At 55.4% G+C, this 231-nt stretch overlaps 1 protein-coding gene across 2 annotated transcripts in view; it reads right to left on the bottom strand.

Moving 5' to 3' along the window:
- KPNA6 (karyopherin subunit alpha 6) overlaps positions 1-231 on the bottom strand; it is a 16,989-nt gene that overhangs the window by 16,209 nt on the left and 549 nt on the right. The window lies entirely within an intron of this gene.

The raw sequence follows: 231 nt of genomic DNA on the forward strand, positions 1-231 counted from the left end.
AGCACCAAACCCCCAAACCCGGATGATTTCAGCACCAAACCCCCAAATCCGGGGGATTTCAGCACCAAACCCCCAAATCCGGGGGATTTCAGCACCAAACCCCCAAACCCGGATGATTTCAGCACCAAACCCCAAACCCGGATGATTTCAGCACCAAAACCCCAAACCCGGGGGATTTCAGCACCAAACCCCCAAACCCGGATGATTTCAGCACCAAACCCCCAAACCCGG

This window comes from Corapipo altera, unplaced genomic scaffold, assembly GCF_003945725.1.
Source record: "Corapipo altera isolate COAL_440 unplaced genomic scaffold, ASM394572v1 201, whole genome shotgun sequence".
NCBI lineage: Eukaryota > Metazoa > Chordata > Aves > Passeriformes > Pipridae > Corapipo > Corapipo altera.